Genomic DNA, 18,439 nt, shown 5'->3' with positions numbered 1-18,439 from the left:
TACTGCCATGTGATAGATATTGCACGAGGTAGCTCCGCACGTTGCAGGAAAGTTAAAAAAATGGATGGCTTCTGTGAGGTTCGAACTCACGACTCCTGGTTTACGAGACCAGTGCTCTGCCACTGAGCTAAGAAGGCGGCAGCTTTGAATTTGCGGGCTATCCCCGAATTCTCACTTCATCACACTGAATCTTGCAGCCCTCGACCAGATAATTGATTTGGCGCACTGCTGCTGCTGGGAGTGTCCACATTGCCGTTCTCCAAATCTCTCGAGTGTTTCGCCCTTACGATCGGCGACGACCGTCAGGCCACCAAAAGTTTGCGGTCTGCAATTTCTTGTCCTAGTGCACAGCTTGTGGGATAACGTGGCTCGACTGCGAAATGCGCCTTTCGGCTCCACTCTCTGGCTACAGTTTGCTGTTGTTCACAGTGGCACTGGCGTTGCCCATGGGGCTTCATGTAAGGCGACTGCACGTCGCTCGGCCAACAGCGGCCTACTGCAGACCGACACTTAAGAGACACAAAATACAAATCGACATCGAGAGACAGGCCCTGTCATATGGCACTCGCGACGCATACGCTGAAATTGAATGTAAATAAAACGTCTTTTGTAGTGGGCGTCGCTCCACTGCAGTGTCACACATGGTGAATAAATAGGAAAACAGTAGAACGTCTGTGTAGGGCCATGTTCTTACCTACTGTGCCACCTGCCTGAATGTGTATAAGCATCTGTGGCATCACTCCTTCGCAGCCAAATTGCCACACTAGCTGTGTATCTCTAACAAAGTTGATGTATGTCCTCACCTCGGTGACGGATAAAACGATTTCGCCCCCGGGTGGGCTCGAACCACCAACCTTTCGGTTAACAGCCGAACGCGCTAGCCGATTGTGCCACGGAGGCGTCGACTTTGGCTCACTTGTGCAATCTATATCAACTTAATTCGTACACATTCTGCAGGAATCTCGCAGAATGGTAGCATCTGCTTATGCCCCTTCACATGGTTAACGTGCATGCACACTGTAGCGACGCTCATAAACGAATGACATTATACTACAAAATGCATACAAACCACTGTTCTGCCTATGCATTCAGAAAACCTCCTAGGCCAGTAGAATACTTGTCATAGGTTGTAGAACATCCCTTTCATTCAGTGTACTGCCATGTTATAGATATTGCTCGAGGTAGCTCCGCACGTTGCAGGAAAGTTAAAAAAATGGATGCCTTCTGTGAGGTTCGAACTCACGACTCCTGGTTTACGAGACCAGTGCTCTACCACTGAGCTAAGAAGGCGGCAGCTTTGAATATGCGAGCTATCCCCGAATTCTCACTTCATCACACTGAATCTTGCAGCCCTCGACCAGATAATTGATTTGGCGCACTGCTGCTGCTGGGAGTGTCCACATTGCCGTTCTCCAAATCTCTCGACTGTTTCGCCCTTACGATCGGCGACGACCGTCAGGCCACCAAAAGTTTGCGGTCTGCAATTTCTTGTCCTAGTGCACAGCTTGTGGGATAACATGGCTCGACTGCGAAATGCGCCTTTCGGCTCCACTCTCTGGCTACAGTTTGCTGTTGTTCACAGTGGCACTGGCGTTGCCCATGGGGCTTCATGTAAGGCGACTGCACGTCGCTCGGCCAACAGCGGCCTACTGCAGACCGACACTTAAGAGACACAAAATACAAATCGACATCGAGAGACAGGCCCTGTCATATGGCACTCGCGACGCATACGCTGAAATTGAATGTAAATAAAACGTCTTTTGTAGTGGGCGTCGCTCCACTGCAGTGTCACACATGGTGAATAAATAGGAAAACAGTAGAACGTCTGTGTAGGGCCATGTTTTTACCTACTGTGCCACCTGCCTGAATGTGTATAAGCATCTGTGGCATCACTCCTTCGCAGCCAAATTGCCACACTAGCTGTGTATCTCTAACAAAGTTGATGTATGTCCTCACCTCGGTGACGGATAAAACGATTTCGCCCCTGGGTGGGCTCGAACCACCAACCTTTCAGTTAACAGCCGAACGCGCTAGCCGATTGCGCCACGGAGGCGTCGACTTTCGCTCACTTGTGCAATCTATATCAAATTAATTCGTACACATTCTGCAGGAATCTCGCAGAATGGTAGCATCTGCTTATGCCCCTTCACATGGTTAACGTGCATGCACACTGTAGCGACGCTCATAAACGAATGACATTATACTACAAAATGCATACAAACCACTGTTCTGCCTATGCATTCAGAAAACCTCCTAGGCCAGTAGAATACTTGTCATAGGTTGTAGAACATCCCTGTCATTCAGTGTACTGCCATGTTATAGATATTGATCGAGGTAGCTCCGCACGTTGCAGGAAAGTTATAAAAATGGATGCCTTCTGTGAGGTTCGGACTCACGACTCCTGGTTTACGAGACCAGTGCTCTACCACTGAGCTAAGAAGGCGGCAGCTTTGAATATGCGAGCTATCCCCGAATTCTCACTTCATCACACTGAATCTTGCAGCCCTCGACCAGATAATTGATTTGGCGCACTGCTGCTGCTGGGAGTGTCCACATTGCCGTTCTCCAAATCTCTCGAGTGTTTCGCCCTTACGATCGGCGACGACCGTCAGGCCACCAAAAGTTTGCGGTCTGCAATTTCTTGTCCTAGTGCACAGCTTGTGGGATAACGTGGCTCGACTGCGAAATGCGCCTTTCGGCTCCACTCTCTGGCTACAGTTTGCTGTTGTTCACAGTGGCATTGGCGTTGCCCATGGGGCTTCATGTAAGGCGACTGCACGTCGCTCGGCCAACAGCGGCCTACTGCAGACCGACACTTAAGAGACACAAAATACAAATCGACATCGAGAGACAGGCCCTGTCATATGGCACTCGCGACGCATACGCTGAAATTGAATGTAAATAAAACGTCTTTTGTAGTGGGCGTCGCTCCACTGCAGTGTCACACATGGTGAATAAATAGGAAAACAGTAGAACGTCTGTGTAGGGCCATGTTTTTACCTACTGTGCCACCTGCCTGAATGTGTATAAGCATCTGTGGCATCACTCCTTCGCAGCCAAATTGCCACACTAGCTGTGTATCTCTAACAAAGTTGATGTATGTCCTCACCTCGGTGACGGATAAAACGATTTCGCCCCCGGGTGGGCTCGAACCACCAACCTTTCGGTTAACAGCCGAACGCGCTAGCCGATTGTGCCACGGAGGCGTCGACTTTGGCTCACTTGTGCAATCTATATCAACTTAATTCGTACACATTCTGCAGGAATCTCGCAGAATGGTAGCATCTGCTTATGCCCCTTCACATGGTTAACGTGCATGCACACTGTAGCGACGCTCATAAACGAATGACATTATACTACAAAATGCATACAAACCACTGTTCTGCCTATGCATTCAGAAAACCTCCTAGGCCAGTAGAATACTTGTCATAGGTTGTAGAACATCCCTTTCATTCAGTGTACTGCCATGTTATAGATATTGCTCGAGGTAGCTCCGCACGTTGCAGGAAAGTTAAAAAAATGGATGCCTTCTGTGAGGTTCGAACTCACGACTCCTGGTTTACGAGACCAGTGCTCTACCACTGAGCTAAGAAGGCGGCAGCTTTGAATATGCGAGCTATCCCCGAATTCTCACTTCATCACACTGAATCTTGCAGCCCTCGACCAGATAATTGATTTGGCGCACTGCTGCTGCTGGGAGTGTCCACATTGCCGTTCTCCAAATCTCTCGACTGTTTCGCCCTTACGATCGGCGACGACCGTCAGGCCACCAAAAGTTTGCGGTCTGCAATTTCTTGTCCTAGTGCACAGCTTGTGGGATAACATGGCTCGACTGCGAAATGCGCCTTTCGGCTCCACTCTCTGGCTACAGTTTGCTGTTGTTCACAGTGGCACTGGCGTTGCCCATGGGGCTTCATGTAAGGCGACTGCACGTCGCTCGGCCAACAGCGGCCTACTGCAGACCGACACTTAAGAGACACAAAATACAAATCGACATCGAGAGACAGGCCCTGTCATATGGCACTCGCGACGCATACGCTGAAATTGAATGTAAATAAAACGTCTTTTGTAGTGGGCGTCGCTCCACTGCAGTGTCACACATGGTGAATAAATAGGAAAACAGTAGAACGTCTGTGTAGGGCCATGTTTTTACCTACTGTGCCACCTGCCTGAATGTGTATAAGCATCTGTGGCATCACTCCTTCGCAGCCAAATTGCCACACTAGCTGTGTATCTCTAACAAAGTTGATGTATGTCCTCACCTCGGTGACGGATAAAACGATTTCGCCCCTGGGTGGGCTCGAACCACCAACCTTTCGGTTAACAGCCGAACGCGCTAGCCGATTGCGCCACTGAGGCGTCGACTTTCGCTCACTTGTGCAATCTATATCAAATTAATTCGTACACATTCTGCAGGAATCTCGCAGAATGGTAGCATCTGCTTATGCCCCTTCACATGGTTAACGTGCATGCACACTGTAGCGACGCTCATAAACGAATGACATTATACTACAAAATGCATACAAACCACTGTTCTGCCTATGCATTCAGAAAACCTCCTAGGCCAGTAGAATACTTGTCATAGGTTGTAGAACATCCCTGTCATTCAGTGTACTGCCATGTTATAGATATTGATCGAGGTAGCTCCGCACGTTGCAGGAAAGTTATAAAAATGGATGCCTTCTGTGAGGTTCGGACTCACGACTCCTGGTTTACGAGACCAGTGCTCTACCACTGAGCTAAGAAGGCGGCAGCTTTGAATATGCGAGCTATCCCCGAATTCTCACTTCATCACACTGAATCTTGCAGCCCTCGACCAGATAATTGATTTGGCGCACTGCTGCTGCTGGGAGTGTCCACATTGCCGTTCTCCAAATCTCTCGAGTGTTTCGCCCTTACGATCGGCGACGACCGTCAGGCCACCAAAAGTTTGCGGTCTGCAATTTCTTGTCCTAGTGCACAGCTTGTGGGATAACGTGGCTCGACTGCGAAATGCGCCTTTCGGCTCCACTCTCTGGCTACAGTTTGCTGTTGTTCACAGTGGCACTGGCGTTGCCCATGGGGCTTCATGTAAGGCGACTGCACGTCGCTCGGCCAACAGCGGCCTACTGCAGACCGACACTTAAGAGACACAAAATACAAATCGACATCGAGAGACAGGCCCTGTCATATGGCACTCGCGACGCATACGCTGAAATTGAATGTAAATAAAACGTCTTTTGTAGTGGGCGTCGCTCCACTGCAGTGTCACACATGGTGAATAAATAGGAAAACAGTAGAACGTCTGTGTAGGGCCATGTTTTTACCTACTGTGCCACCTGCCTGAATGTGTATAAGCATCTGTGGCATCACTCCTTCGCAGCCAAATTGCCACACTAGCTGTGTATCTCTAACAAAGTTGATGTATGTCCTCACCTCGGTGACGGATAAAACGATTTCGCCCCCGGGTGGGCTCGAACCACCAACCTTTCGGTTAACAGCCGAACGCGCTAGCCGATTGTGCCACGGAGGCGTCGACTTTGGCTCACTTGTGCAATCTATATCAACTTAATTCGTACACATTCTGCAGGAATCTCGCAGAATGGTAGCATCTGCTTATGCCCCTTCACATGGTTAACGTGCATGCACACTGTAGCGACGCTCATAAACGAATGACATTATACTACAAAATGCATACAAACCACTGTTCTGCCTATGCATTCAGAAAACCTCCTAGGCCAGTAGAATACTTGTCATAGGTTGTAGAACATCCCTTTCATTCAGTGTACTGCCATGTTATAGATATTGCTCGAGGTAGCTCCGCACGTTGCAGGAAAGTTAAAAAAATGGATGCCTTCTGTGAGGTTCGAACTCACGACTCCTGGTTTACGAGACCAGTGCTCTACCACTGAGCTAAGAAGGCGGCAGCTTTGAATATGCGAGCTATCCCCGAATTCTCACTTCATCACACTGAATCTTGCAGCCCTCGACCAGATAATTGATTTGGCGCACTGCTGCTGCTGGGAGTGTCCACATTGCCGTTCTCCAAATCTCTCGACTGTTTCGCCCTTACGATCGGCGACGACCGTCAGGCCACCAAAAGTTTGCGGTCTGCAATTTCTTGTCCTAGTGCACAGCTTGTGGGATAACATGGCTCGACTGCGAAATGCGCCTTTCGGCTCCACTCTCTGGCTACAGTTTGCTGTTGTTCACAGTGGCACTGGCGTTGCCCATGGGGCTTCATGTAAGGCGACTGCACGTCGCTCGGCCAACAGCGGCCTACTGCAGACCGACACTTAAGAGACACAAAATACAAATCGACATCGAGAGACAGGCCCTGTCATATGGCACTCGCGACGCATACGCTGAAATTGAATGTAAATAAAACGTCTTTTGTAGTGGGCGTCGCTCCACTGCAGTGTCACACATGGTGAATAAATAGGAAAACAGTAGAACGTCTGTGTAGGGCCATGTTTTTACCTACTGTGCCACCTGCCTGAATGTGTATAAGCATCTGTGGCATCACTCCTTCGCAGCCAAATTGCCACACTAGCTGTGTATCTCTAACAAAGTTGATGTATGTCCTCACCTCGGTGACGGATAAAACGATTTCGCCCCTGGGTGGGCTCGAACCACCAACCTTTCGGTTAACAGCCGAACGCGCTAGCCGATTGCGCCACGGAGGCGTCGACTTTCGCTCACTTGTGCAATCTATATCAAATTAATTCGTACACATTCTGCAGGAATCTCGCAGAATGGTAGCATCTGCTTATGCCCCTTCACATGGTTAACGTGCATGCACACTGTAGCGACGCTCATAAACGAATGACATTATACTACAAAATGCATACAAACCACTGTTCTGCCTATGCATTCAGAAAACCTCCTAGGCCAGTAGAATACTTGTCATAGGTTGTAGAACATCCCTGTCATTCAGTGTACTGCCATGTTATAGATATTGATCGAGGTAGCTCCGCACGTTGCAGGAAAGTTATAAAAATGGATGCCTTCTGTGAGGTTCGGACTCACGACTCCTGGTTTACGAGACCAGTGCTCTACCACTTTTTTTTTTTTTTTTTTTTTTTTTTTTTTTTTTTTTTTTTTCTTTTAGGGCCTCCTTCCTCCCCTTCAGCCCCGCCTTGCGCTCGCCATAAATCGCCTTCGTCGGCGTCGGCTTCATCTGCCATGATTTCTGAAGTACTTATTCTTCTGAACTATTCCGATTTCCAAACCAAAGATACTTCTAAACCTATTGCATAGTCCCGCAATGGTGACAAAGTAGAATATATATATATATATATTTTTTTTTTTTTTTTTTTTTAATAGAAAATGAAAAAGGAACTCTGGTCCGCTAGAAAAACAGAAGAAAATAAAATAGTCCTTGTCGTAACACTGTTCAGTATACGTCACTGTGACATTTGAAGAAGAAAAGAGAAAAAACAAAGCAATGTAGAATGAAGGAAAGAAAAAAATACTTCTTTCATCGAAGAACGACTTCTAAAAAATTCGCATATCGTTTCCTGTAATGTCTCGTCTGTGAAAGTATGTGAAACTGTAATGCCAGGTAAAGACAGAACGCCGCCTCACTCTTGGGTTCTTGCGTCTGTAAATAATGAACATAATGACCCTTCAACCAATTGACAGAGTTCCGTTTGGTGTTCGGGTACGGCACTGAATCCGGATACAGGAAATCTTCAGGTTTAATACAAAGCTGGGAAGTCCTCATAATCGTAGCCAGTTTTCGGCGAATGCATGGCCAAACTGCTTGGACAGTGGTGCACAGAAAACGATGTTCATCAGTATCAGGCAAGTTGCACGTTAGGCACAAAGGTGAGTCAGCCAAATGTAGAGCATGAAGTCGTGAATTGGTACTTATTTTACGGTTCACGACCCTGTACCAAGAGGCTTTCACTGACGTTGGTAAATCACGGCTATGTATGTTTTTCCATATCACTGGCCAGCGATGATTGGGGTATTTGTGTTCGATGTTGTTCCTGTTCTTGGTTGCCAGTAGTTTATTATAAACTAACTTCACCACGGAAAGCTCATTTTCTGGGAGAGTTGACCGTACGTAACTGAACTCAATGAAAAAGCTCTTAAAGTGAGTCAGCGCAGGCGGAATATGTTGAACAGAGACAGGAGGCTGCAGGCAGGCCGGCGCTATTTCGGTTAACAAGTGAGCCGTTAGACTGTTCGGTAACGACCTCCACCGTTTGTAGGTGGTGCATACGTACAAAGCTCGTGACTTGGAACGAACATCTGTTAAATTTAAGCCTCCATCGGTCGTGGAGAGAGTGAGCGTATCGTACTTGACTTTAAAAATGTGTCCACGTGTGACAAAATGGCCTAGAGCGGACATCATACGCTTCGCTGTCTCCTGTGGCATGGGCAGTACTTGTGCAACGTAGTTAATCTTTGAGGTGAGGTAGACATTAGCGAAGGTGACTTTCTGCAGTTCATCAAGGCTTCTTAGGTAGTGGGTCTGCATGCAAGCACGCATACTTGCCAGGAGATTCCTATAGTTCACCGCAATTGTGTGCTGTATGTTGCTCCTGTACTCAATACCAAGGCATTTCATTTTAGAAATTAGTTGCAACTGACCGTGATGGTGCAGCGAGATGCCGCGTCCTATGTTCATAATGCCAGATTTCCTGGCATTCAACTTCGCACCCGCAACAAGTTCGTAGTTTTTGACGATCTGAAGGGCTTCCTCGACTTCACCTTCGTCCATGACCAAAAATCCGACGTCATCCGCATATGCAGTACAAACAATCTTAATGCCGTGGATGGTTAATCCTTGTAGACGCTGTGTCAAGGTGACAAGCAAAGGCTCAATGGCAATGGCAAACAAGGCCATCGACATAGGGCATCCCTGTCGCACTGAATTAGTAATATTAATTGATGCGCTCAGCTGGCCATTCACCATGAGTCGAGTTACTCCTTTACGAAGGAGCTCATGTATAAGATTGATAAAACGTAGTGGAAATCCCATGGCATGCATCGTCCGGATGAGAAACTGATGGTTTACTCTGTCGAATGCCTTTGAAAAGTCAAGGGAAACTAGCGCACACCGTATCTTACACGCATCTGCAATGGCTATAACGTCCCTGTATTGAGACAAATTTTGGAAGATCGTCCTACCGACACCTACACTGGTCTGGTACTGACCAATGACAGTATTCATCAACATTTTCAATCTATTAGAAATAATACGTGCTAAAATTTTGTAGTCACTGTTCAGTAAAGTAAGCGGCCGAAAATCGTCAACAGAACTGCACATTGGGCGTTTAGGGATTAAAACCACGATGCCTTCCACGAGAGCCTGAGGAACATTAAAATCTGGCCGTAAAATTTCATTAAACATACTCAACAACTTGGGCTTTAATTTGTCGCAGAAAGTAAGATAAAATTCGGCAGTGAGACCGTCGGGTCCCGGCGATTTATTTTTCGGACTTCGTGATAGCGCAGAATCCAATTCGTCTTCATCAATTTCTCGCATGAGAGTTTCGACTTCAGCAGCACCCAAAGTCCTTTGCAAGTTATTGAGTAATTCATCGTGAGTTCCATCGTCGGTATGTGTCGTTGTCAGGAGACCTGCCAAGTGATTGTGAAGTGCGTTCCGTATGTCTTGTTGCCGCGTGAGCGCAACGCCTTCACTCAACTGAAGACGAGTTATTAATCTCCGCCGCCCCCTCTTATTTTCACGAATGACGTGAAACATGGATGTCATTTCGTCGTCTATCACATTCTGGGGCCTGGACCTTATTTGAAAGCCTTCTGCCTGCTGCCGCTGAAGTTTTAATAATTTTGCCTTAATTTTTTTAATCTGCATAAAATTTTCAGGTACAGTCACATCGGACTGGTAAAGCTCCCTGAGACAAGTAAAATAAATCTCAGACGTTTGCCGTTGCCACCAGGATTTGTCCCGAGCGTAGCGTTTAAACATTTTTGATAAAGTTGGTTTGGCATGTGTTATCCACCATTCAGTAACGGAGGCATACTGTGCAACCCGTCGTTCACATGCCTCCCATGTTTCGTTAAAGACACGGTGACAGTCAACATCGTTAAGGAGAGCATTGTTAAGTTTCCAGAAACCTCTGCCGCGAAATGTGCCTTGCTTGACCATGTTAACAGTACAAATATATGCGGCATGATCGGAAAAAATTGTGGGCCAAACTTCGGATTGGAGGACTTGAGTCTTCATACACGCCGATACATAGATTCTGTCTAGCCGGCTTGCAGAGTGGTTCGTGACATGAGTGAACCCAGGTGCCGCTCCGTGCGTATGCTCCCATGTGTCAATGAGGTTCATTTCTTGGACGATACGTTCTAGTTCTCCAGATTTGTTAAAATTAGGCGTCTGGTCTTTTGGACTTAAGACACAATTGAAGTCACCCGCAAAAATTATACGATCGTAGGTTCCCCTAAAAAGTGGGACTATGGCGCTTGTGAAGAACTCAGCCCTAGCACGCCTATTGCTACTGCCGGACGGGGCGTAAACATTGATTATGCGTGTCCGATGGAAAGTGACAGCGATCCCTCTATGATCAGGCAGTTTTTCTACGTCGGTCGCTACAATCCCTTCTTTTAACAGAATCGCCGTCCCTAAATTCGCACCGCTCCCGGAATTGGAGAGAGTAGTATAACCAGTTATTCGGTCAAGTTCAATCGCAGCGACTTCTTGAAGTAACAGAATATCGATATCCGCTGCGTATACAAAATCTTGTAAATTACGGAGCCGCCAGTACGACTGTATCTTATTGATGTTTAACGTGGCAATTTTATAGGCTTGGGGCTCGTTCATGGGAGAAGGCACATACTATTAATTAAACAGTCTTAGAAGGATGGCTAACGAAATTGAGGCCAAGCGCGTCAGTCGGAGTTCCTGTAGTTCCCGGTACGGTTGGTGTATGCTGCTCTGTGGGGGGTGCCGAAGATTCCGTCTCAATGGTCCGCATGACAGCCGCATCATTGCTCGCATCCAATACTTCCATTTCCCGTGCCCAATTCCCAGTGAGAGTGGCCTCTGACAAAAGCGATCCTGCGTTTCCTTGAGCGTGGGTATCCGGCAAAACGACTCTACTCGAGGTATCACTATCTTCCACCCGTCGTGGATTCACAGGGGGAGACACTACAGGATCAATGTCCATTCGACCAGACGCAGGGAGACCAACTTCAGAGGGTTCAGAAGTGTTCTGACACATTTGGCTGCTTATTCGTTTCGCTTTGTCGCGGAGCTGTGGGGCGAGCTGATTGGCTCCTTGATGTGCAAGTCTCCGCTTCTTTTTGGAAGGCTTCCTGTTAGGGTTCGCAGTATCATCAACATCCGAAGTGGACTGTTGACTCTGGGGTTGATCCGCCGGGAACACAGCGTCTGCTTCATCCTCAGTACCAGTGGCATCAACCACTGGGGAGTCATCCGTCGTTACCTCCATCTCTGAGTGTGGTAGCGGCGGTGCCGCGTCAGCACTCGGTTCTTTGACGTTATCGGCCAAAACATCGTTCAAACGAGGGGCATCTACAGGCGGGGTCGCGGGTGGAAGACCAGAAGCCGCGACAGCGTATGTCAGTGGCAGTGCCGTCGTCACAGGGGGGCTAGCGGCTTCACCGACAGGTATCTGCGTCACCCGTCTTTGTATACATTCAGAGCGCACGTGGCCGGGCGCACCACAGCCGGCACACGTTTTTGGCTGCCCATCATATATGACAATTCCGCGATGTCCACCTACGTAAATATATGAAGGTATGTGCTTCTGTATATCGATCTTAACCTGCCTGACGCCGTTAAGCACCGGAAATTTGTGGGCTTTGGACCAACGCTCCGCAAAATTGTTAATGACCCTCCCGTAAGGTGTCAATGCAGAATTTATTTGCGCGGCTGTTATTTCAAACGGGAGTTCGAAAATACGTGCCGTCCGGATGCCCAGTCCAGCATGCGTAATGCTGACGTCACTGACGGTACCATCGCTATGTTTAAACTTCAGTACACCTCCACTGGACTCTACAATTCTATCACACAGTTCAGAGGACGTTAATTTCACATAAACAACACTAGTCACGATAGAGAAATTTATCCCCACAATGTCATCAAAAGTAATCTTAGCTGTTTCCTCTAACCATGCTTCAACTTCAAACGAATTTGGTTTCGAAAAGTTCCTATCAAAGGTAAACTTCAAGGTATCTTTCCTGTTAGTCGGATTCATAATTCCATATCAGATCCTACAGAACGGAACGAATACTAATAAGCAGACGCTGTAAGCACGCGACTCACCGCCTGACGTAAACACTTCCTGCCGCAGCGCGCTGGCCCTGGAGGTCCGCTCACCACCGCTGCCGCAGGCAGACTGTCCACTGAGCTAAGAAGGCGGCAGCTTTGAATATGCGAGCTATCCCCGAATTCTCACTTCATCACACTGAATCTTGCAGCCCTCGACCAGATAATTGATTTGGCGCACTGCTGCTGCTGGGAGTGTCCACATTGCCGTTCTCCAAATCTCTCGAGTGTTTCGCCCTTACGATCGGCGACGACCGTCAGGCCACCAAAAGTTTGCGGTCTGCAATTTCTTGTCCTAGTGCACAGCTTGTGGGATAACGTGGCTCGACTGCGAAATGCGCCTTTCGGCTCCACTCTCTGGCTACAGTTTGCTGTTGTTCACAGTGGCACTGGCGTTGCCCATGGGGCTTCATGTAAGGCGACTGCACGTCGCTCGGCCAACAGCGGCCTACTGCAGACCGACACTTAAGAGACACAAAATACAAATCGACATCGAGAGACAGGCCCTGTCATATGGCACTCGCGACGCATACGCTGAAATTGAATGTAAATAAAACGTCTTTTGTAGTGGGCGTCGCTCCACTGCAGTGTCACACATGGTGAATAAATAGGAAAACAGTAGAACGTCTGTGTAGGGCCATGCTTTTACCTACTGTGCCACCTGCCTGAATGTGTATAAGCATCTGTGGCATCACTCCTTCGCAGCCAAATTGCCACACTAGCTGTGTATCTCTAACAAAGTTGATGTATGTCCTCACCTCGGTGACGGATAAAACGATTTCGCCCCCGGGTGGGCTCGAACCACCAACCTTTCGGTTAACAGCCGAACGCGCTAGCCGATTGCGCCACGGAGGCGTCGACTTTGGCTCACTTGTGCAATCTATATCAACGCAATTCGTACACATTCTGCAGGAATCTCGCAGAATGGTAGCATCTGCTTATGCCCCTTCACATGGTTAACGTGCATGCACACTGTAGCGACGCTCATAAACGAATGACATTATACTACAAAATGCATACAAACCACTGTTCTGCCTATGCATTCAGAAAACCTCCTAGGCCAGTAGAATACTTGTCATAGGTTGTAGAACATCCCTTTCATTCAGTGTACTGCCATGTGATAGATATTGCTCGAGGTAGCTCCGCACGTTGCAGGAAAGTTAAAAAAATGGATGCCTTCTGTGAGGTTCGAACTCACGACTCCTGGTTTACGAGACCAGTGCTCTACCACTGAGCTAAGAAGGCGGCAGCTTTGAATTTGCGGCTATCCCCGAATTCTCACTTCATCACACTGAATCTTGCAGCCCTCGACCAGATAATTGATTTGGCGCACTGCTGCTGCTGGGAGTGTCCACATTGCCGTTCTCCAAATCTCTCGAGTGTTTCGCCCTTACGATCGGCGACGACCGTCAGGCCGCTAAAAGTTTGCGGTCTGCAATTTCTTGTCCTAGTGCACAGCTTGTGGGATAACGTGGCTCGACTGCGAAATGCGCCTTTCGGCTCCACTCTCTGGCTACAGTTTGCTGTTGTTCACAGTGGCACTGGCGTTGCCCATGGGGCTTCATGTAAGGCGACTGCACGTCGCTCGGCCAACAGCGGCCTACTGCAGACCGACACTTAAGAGACACAAAATACAAATCGACATCGAGAGACAGGCCCTGTCATATGGCACTCGCGACGCATACGCTGAAATTGAATGTAAATAAAACGTCTTTTGTAGTGGGCGTCGCTCCACTGCAGTGTCACACATGGTGAATAAATAGGAAAACAGTAGAACGTCTGTGTAGGGCCATGTTTTTACCTACTGTGCCACCTGCCTGAATGTGTATAAGCATCTGTGGCATCACTCCTTCGCAGCCAAATTGCCACACTAGCTGTGTATCTCTAACAAAGTTGATGTATGTCCTCACCTCGGTGACGGATAAAACGATTTCGCCCCCGGGTGGGCTCGAACCACCAACCTTTCGGTTAACAGCCGAACGCGCTAGCCGATTGCGCCACGGAGGCGTCGACTTTGGCTCACTTGTGCAATCTATATCAACGCAATTCGTACACATTCTGCAGGAATCTCGCAGAATGGTAGCATCTGCTTATGCCCCTTCACATGGTTAACGTGCATGCACACTGTAGCGACGCTCATAAACGAATGACATTATACTACAAAATGCATACAAACCACTGTTCTGCCTATGCATTCAGAAAACCTCCTAGGCCAGTAGAATACTTGTCATAGGTTGTAGAACATCCCTTTCATTCAGTGTACTGCCATGTTATAGATATTGCTCGAGGTAGCTCCGCACGTTGCAGGAAAGTTAAAAAAATGGATGCCTTCTGTGAGGTTCGAACTCACGACTCCTGGTTTACGAGACCAGTGCTCTACCACTGAGCTAAGAAGGCGGCAGCTTTGAATATGCGAGCTATCCCCGAATTCTCACTTCATCACACTGAATCTTGCAGCCCTCGACCAGATAATTGATTTGGCGCACTGCTGCTGCTGGGAGTGTCCACATTGCCGTTCTCCAAATCTCTCGAGTGTTTCGCCCTTACGATCGGCGACGACCGTCAGGCCACCAAAAGTTTGCGGTCTGCAATTTCTTGTCCTAGTGCACAGCTTGTGGGATAACGTGGCTCGACTGCGAAATGCGCCTTTCGGCTCCACTCTCTGGCTACAGTTTGCTGTTGTTCACAGTGGCACTGGCGTTGCCCATGGGGCTTCATGTAAGGCGACTGCACGTCGCTCGGCCAACAGCGGCCTACTGCAGACCGACACTTAAGAGACACAAAATACAAATCGACATCGAGAGACAGGCCCTGTCATATGGCACTCGCGACGCATACGCTGAAATTGAATGTAAATAAAACGTCTTTTGTAGTGGGCGTCGCTCCACTGCAGTGTCACACATGGTGAATAAATAGGAAAACAGTAGAACGTCTGTGTAGGGCCATGTTTTTACCTACTGTGCCACCTGCCTGAATGTGTATAAGCATCTGTGGCATCACTCCTTCGCAGCCAAATTGCCACACTAGCTGTGTATCTCTAACAAAGTTGATGTATGTCCTCACCTCGGTGACGGATAAAACGATTTCGCCCACAGGTGGGCTCGAACCACCAACCTTTTGGTTAACAGCCGAACGCGCTAGCCGATTGCGCCACGGAGGCGTAGACTTTGGCTCACTTGTGCAATCTATATCAACGCAATTCGTACACATTCTGCAGGAATCTCGCAGAATGGTAGCATCTGCTTATGCCTCTTCACATGGATAACGTGCATGCACACTGTAGCGACGCTCATAAACGAATGACATTATACTACAAAATGCATACAAACCACTGTTCTGCCTATGCATTCAGAAAACCTCCTAGGCCAGTAGAATACTTGTCATAGGCTGTAGAACATCCCTGTCATTCAGTGTACTGCCATGTGATAGATATTGATCGAGGTAGCTCCGCACGTTGCAGGAAAGTTATAAAAATGGATGCCTTCTGTGGGGTTCGGACTCACGACTCCTGGTTTACGAGACCAGTGCTCTACCACTGAGCTAAGAAGGCGGCAGCTTTGAATATGCGAGCTATCCCCGAATTCTCACTTCATCACACTGAATCTTGCAGCCCTCGACCAGATAATTGATTTGGCGCACTGCTGCTGCTGGGAGTGTCCACATTGCCGTTCTCCAAATCTCTCGACTGTTTCGCCCTTACGATCGGCGACGACCGTCAGGCCACCAAAAGTTTGCGGTCTGCAATTTCTTGTCCTAGTGCACAGCTTGTGGGATAACGTGGCTCGACTGCGAAATGCGCCTTTCGGCTCCACTCTCTGGCTACAGTTTGCTGTTGTTCACAGTGGCACTGGCGTTGCCCATGGGGCTTCATGTAAGGCGACTGCACGTCGCTCGGCCAACAGCGGCCTACTGCAGACCGACACTTAAGAGACACAAAATACAAATCGACATCGAGAGACAGGCCCTGTCATATGGCACTCGCGACGCATACGCTGAAATTGAATGTAAATAAAACGTCTTTTGTAGTGGGCGTCGCTCCACTGCAGTGTCACACATGGTGAATAAATAGGAAAACAGTAGAACGTCTGTGTAGGGCCATGTTTTTACCTACTGTGCCACCTGCCTGAATGTGTATAAGCATCTGTGGCATCCCTCTTTCGCAGCCAAATTGCCACACTAGCTGTGTATCTCTAACAAAGTTGATGTATGTCCTCACCTCGGTGACGGATAAAACGATTTCGCCCCCAGGTGGTCTCGAACCACCACCCTTTCGGTTAACAGCCGAACGCGCTAGCCGATTGCGCCACGGAGGCGTCGACTTTGGCTCACTTGTGCAATCTATATCAACGCAATTCGTACACATTCTGCAGGAATCTCGCAGAATGGTAGCATCTGCTTATGCCCCTTCACATGGTTAACGTGCATGCACACTGTAGCGACGCTCATAAACGAATGACATTATACTACAAAATGCATACAAACCACTGTTCTGCCTATGCATTCAGAAAACCTCCTAGGCCAGTAGAATACTTGTCATAGGTTGTAGAACATCCCTTTCATTCAGTGTACTGCCATGTGATAGATATTGCTCGAGGTAGCTCCGCACGTTGCAGGAAAGTTAAAAAAATGGATGCCTTCTGTCAGGTTCGAACTCACGACTCCTGGTTTACGAGACCAGTGCTCTACCACTGAGCTAAGAAGGCGGCAGCTTTGAATTTGCGAGCTATCCCCGAATTCTCACTTCATCACACTGAATCTTGCAGCCCTCGACCAGATAATTGATTTGGCGCACTGCTGCTGCTCGGAGTGTCCACATTGCCGTTCTCCAAATCTCTCGACTGTTTCGCCCTTACGATCGGCGACGACCGTCAGGCCACCAAAAGTTTGCGGTCTGCAATTTCTTGTCCTAGTGCACAGCTCGTGGGATAACGTGGCTCGACTGCGAAATGCGCCTTTCGGCTCCACTCTCTGGCTACAGTTTGCTGTTGTTCACAGTGGCACTGGCGTTGCCCATGGGGCTTCATGTAAGGCGACCGCACGTCGCTCGGCCAACAGCAGCCTACTGCAGACCGACACTTAAGAGACACAAAATACAAATCGACATCGAGAGACAGGCCCTGTCATATGGCACTCGCGACGCATACGCTGAAATTGAATGTAAATAAAACGTCTTTTGTAGTGGGCGTCGCTCCACTGCAGTGTCACACATGGTGAATAAATAGGAAAACAGTAGAACGTCTGTGTAGGGCCATGTTTTTACCTACTGTGCCACCTGCCTGAATGTGTATAAGCATCTGTGGCATCACTCCTTCGCAGCCAAATTGCCACACTAGCTGTGTATCTCTAACAAAGTTGATGTATGTCCTCACCTCGGTGACGGATAAAACGATTTCGCCCCCGGGTGGGTTCGAACCACCAACCTTTCGGTTAACAGCCGAACGCGCTAGCCGATTGCGCCACGGAGGCGTCGACTTTGGCTCACTTGTGCAATCTATATCAACGCAATTCGTACACATTCTGCAGGATTCTCGCAGAATGGTAGCATCTGCTTATGCCCCTTCACATGGTTAACGTGCATGCACACTGTAGCGACGCTCATAAACGAATGACATTATACTACAAAATGCATACAAACCACTGTTCTGCATATGCATTCAGAAAACCTCCTAGGCCAGTAGAATACTTGTCATAGGTTGTAGAACATCCCTTTCATTCAGTGTACTGCCATGTGATAGATATTGCTCGAGGTAGCTCCGCACGTTGCAGGAAAGTTAAAAAAATGGATGCCTTCTGTGAGGTTCGAACTCACGACTCCTGGTTTACGAGACCAGTGCTCTGCCACTGAGCTAAGAAGGCGGCAGCTTTGAATTTGCGGGCTATCCCCGAATTCTCACTTCATCACACTGAATCTTGCAGCCCTCGACCAGATAATTGATTTGGCGCACTGCTGCTGCTGGGAGTGTCCACATTGCCGTTCTCCAAATCTCTCGACTGTTTCGCCCTTACGATCGGCGACGACCGTCAGGCCACCAAAAGTTTGCGGTCTGCAATTTCTTGTCCTAGTGCACAGCTTGTGGGATAACGTGGCTCGACTGCGAAATGCGCCTTTCGGCTCCACTCTCTGGCTACAGTTTGCTGTTGTTCACAGTGGCACTGGCGTTGCCCATGGGGCTTCATGTAAGGCGA

At 48.4% G+C, this 18,439-nt stretch overlaps 22 non-coding genes across 22 annotated transcripts; all 22 read right to left on the bottom strand.

The window, feature by feature from the left end:
* Positions 1-65: 65 nt before the first annotated feature.
* Positions 66-137, bottom strand: Trnat-cgu (transfer RNA threonine (anticodon CGU)). The gene has a single exon. It is a non-coding gene; the product is annotated as a tRNA-Thr (tRNA).
* Positions 138-826: 689 nt separating this feature from the next.
* Trnan-guu (transfer RNA asparagine (anticodon GUU)) lies at positions 827-900 on the bottom strand. Its single transcript has one exon. It is a non-coding gene; the product is annotated as a tRNA-Asn (tRNA).
* Positions 901-1,218: 318 nt separating this feature from the next.
* On the bottom strand, positions 1,219-1,290 carry Trnat-cgu (transfer RNA threonine (anticodon CGU)). Its single transcript has one exon. It is a non-coding gene; the product is annotated as a tRNA-Thr (tRNA).
* Positions 1,291-1,979: 689 nt separating this feature from the next.
* On the bottom strand, positions 1,980-2,053 carry Trnan-guu (transfer RNA asparagine (anticodon GUU)). The gene has a single exon. It is a non-coding gene; the product is annotated as a tRNA-Asn (tRNA).
* Positions 2,054-2,371: 318 nt separating this feature from the next.
* Positions 2,372-2,443, bottom strand: Trnat-cgu (transfer RNA threonine (anticodon CGU)). Its single transcript has one exon. It is a non-coding gene; the product is annotated as a tRNA-Thr (tRNA).
* Positions 2,444-3,132: 689 nt separating this feature from the next.
* Positions 3,133-3,206, bottom strand: Trnan-guu (transfer RNA asparagine (anticodon GUU)). The gene has a single exon. It is a non-coding gene; the product is annotated as a tRNA-Asn (tRNA).
* A 318-nt stretch (positions 3,207-3,524) lies between these two features.
* On the bottom strand, positions 3,525-3,596 carry Trnat-cgu (transfer RNA threonine (anticodon CGU)). Its single transcript has one exon. It is a non-coding gene; the product is annotated as a tRNA-Thr (tRNA).
* Positions 3,597-4,285: 689 nt separating this feature from the next.
* On the bottom strand, positions 4,286-4,359 carry Trnan-guu (transfer RNA asparagine (anticodon GUU)). The gene has a single exon. It is a non-coding gene; the product is annotated as a tRNA-Asn (tRNA).
* Positions 4,360-4,677: 318 nt separating this feature from the next.
* Positions 4,678-4,749, bottom strand: Trnat-cgu (transfer RNA threonine (anticodon CGU)). Its single transcript has one exon. It is a non-coding gene; the product is annotated as a tRNA-Thr (tRNA).
* A 689-nt stretch (positions 4,750-5,438) lies between these two features.
* Trnan-guu (transfer RNA asparagine (anticodon GUU)) lies at positions 5,439-5,512 on the bottom strand. The gene has a single exon. It is a non-coding gene; the product is annotated as a tRNA-Asn (tRNA).
* Positions 5,513-5,830: 318 nt separating this feature from the next.
* Trnat-cgu (transfer RNA threonine (anticodon CGU)) lies at positions 5,831-5,902 on the bottom strand. Its single transcript has one exon. It is a non-coding gene; the product is annotated as a tRNA-Thr (tRNA).
* A 689-nt stretch (positions 5,903-6,591) lies between these two features.
* On the bottom strand, positions 6,592-6,665 carry Trnan-guu (transfer RNA asparagine (anticodon GUU)). Its single transcript has one exon. It is a non-coding gene; the product is annotated as a tRNA-Asn (tRNA).
* A 6,369-nt stretch (positions 6,666-13,034) lies between these two features.
* Positions 13,035-13,108, bottom strand: Trnan-guu (transfer RNA asparagine (anticodon GUU)). Its single transcript has one exon. It is a non-coding gene; the product is annotated as a tRNA-Asn (tRNA).
* A 318-nt stretch (positions 13,109-13,426) lies between these two features.
* Positions 13,427-13,498, bottom strand: Trnat-cgu (transfer RNA threonine (anticodon CGU)). Its single transcript has one exon. It is a non-coding gene; the product is annotated as a tRNA-Thr (tRNA).
* A 688-nt stretch (positions 13,499-14,186) lies between these two features.
* Trnan-guu (transfer RNA asparagine (anticodon GUU)) lies at positions 14,187-14,260 on the bottom strand. The gene has a single exon. It is a non-coding gene; the product is annotated as a tRNA-Asn (tRNA).
* Positions 14,261-14,578: 318 nt separating this feature from the next.
* Positions 14,579-14,650, bottom strand: Trnat-cgu (transfer RNA threonine (anticodon CGU)). Its single transcript has one exon. It is a non-coding gene; the product is annotated as a tRNA-Thr (tRNA).
* A 689-nt stretch (positions 14,651-15,339) lies between these two features.
* Positions 15,340-15,413, bottom strand: Trnan-guu (transfer RNA asparagine (anticodon GUU)). The gene has a single exon. It is a non-coding gene; the product is annotated as a tRNA-Asn (tRNA).
* Positions 15,414-15,731: 318 nt separating this feature from the next.
* Trnat-cgu (transfer RNA threonine (anticodon CGU)) lies at positions 15,732-15,803 on the bottom strand. The gene has a single exon. It is a non-coding gene; the product is annotated as a tRNA-Thr (tRNA).
* A 689-nt stretch (positions 15,804-16,492) lies between these two features.
* Positions 16,493-16,566, bottom strand: Trnan-guu (transfer RNA asparagine (anticodon GUU)). The gene has a single exon. It is a non-coding gene; the product is annotated as a tRNA-Asn (tRNA).
* Positions 16,567-16,884: 318 nt separating this feature from the next.
* Trnat-cgu (transfer RNA threonine (anticodon CGU)) lies at positions 16,885-16,956 on the bottom strand. Its single transcript has one exon. It is a non-coding gene; the product is annotated as a tRNA-Thr (tRNA).
* A 689-nt stretch (positions 16,957-17,645) lies between these two features.
* On the bottom strand, positions 17,646-17,719 carry Trnan-guu (transfer RNA asparagine (anticodon GUU)). The gene has a single exon. It is a non-coding gene; the product is annotated as a tRNA-Asn (tRNA).
* Positions 17,720-18,037: 318 nt separating this feature from the next.
* Positions 18,038-18,109, bottom strand: Trnat-cgu (transfer RNA threonine (anticodon CGU)). Its single transcript has one exon. It is a non-coding gene; the product is annotated as a tRNA-Thr (tRNA).
* Between the last annotated feature and the right edge of the window lie 330 nt (positions 18,110-18,439).

This window comes from Schistocerca gregaria, chromosome 5, assembly GCF_023897955.1.
Source record: "Schistocerca gregaria isolate iqSchGreg1 chromosome 5, iqSchGreg1.2, whole genome shotgun sequence".
Classification (NCBI taxonomy): Eukaryota; Metazoa; Arthropoda; class Insecta; order Orthoptera; family Acrididae; genus Schistocerca; species Schistocerca gregaria.
This window is presented reverse-complemented; position numbering and strand designations above follow the sequence as displayed.